The sequence below is a fragment of the Cyprinus carpio genome, chromosome A8 (assembly GCF_018340385.1).
Source record: "Cyprinus carpio isolate SPL01 chromosome A8, ASM1834038v1, whole genome shotgun sequence".
NCBI classification, from domain to species: Eukaryota; Metazoa; Chordata; class Actinopteri; order Cypriniformes; family Cyprinidae; genus Cyprinus; species Cyprinus carpio.
In genome coordinates, this window is record NC_056579.1 from 2,850,304 (window position 1) to 2,851,232 (window position 929).

The window sequence follows — 929 nt, forward strand, 5'->3', positions numbered from 1 at the left end:
GTCATCGTTATTGTATTCCTTTTCATTTATGATTCAAGTATTTTTCAAATGGAAATTATGAAAATGCAAAAAAAAAAAAAAAAACAGTAAAATAAAATACATTAAATAGATAAATAATCTTATTTGTCCAAAAGTAGATTGCTTTTGGGTGAAATATGAAATTTAACCATCTTTGTTCTGGTCAAAATATTATTTTAAATAACTGAATCAAGTTGAATCAATTTAGTTACATCATAAAACCTTAACCCCGATTTATAAGAATACGATATAAATATATAGTTTATCAAAACCAAAAACACGTAATTTATAAAAGTTTGATTGAAGCCTCGTATTGTTAAGGATAAGGTGTGTGTTTAACGATAGCTTGTTATAATATCTGCATCTGTGCAGTTTTTTTTTTTTTTTTTGTCATAAATACAGTTTACAAAATATCAATCAGTTCTCCATCTACTGTAGCCTAAGTTTTCGCTGCGTTCACACAGGTGTTTCCTTCAGTGAAAATAAAGCACATATGAACGCATACTTTATAAAACGATCATGTTGCTATTTTCATTTGAAAATGTAACTTTCAGTGTAATACATTTTCCAGTGCATGTGGCAAAGAGGTTTGCATATTTGAGCCAAGGAAAAGGTGTGTACTAGAAATGCAAACAAGTAAAATGTAAAAAAAAAAAAAAAGTAAAATTGTGTGTGTGTGTGTGTGTGGTGTGTGTGTGTGAGAGAGAGAGAGAGAGAGAGAGAGAGAGAGAGAGAGAGAGAGCATGAAGACTTGTGTTTGTCTTATTCAGTTATGGTATATCTATTTATGCAATACAGTGGAATACTGTACTGTTTGGTATATAAATTTAGCTATATATATATATTATACCCTCGTTGGGGGCTAAAGTGAAAATCCTAGAATCACCCCTGGCTACATTATATTCATAAAT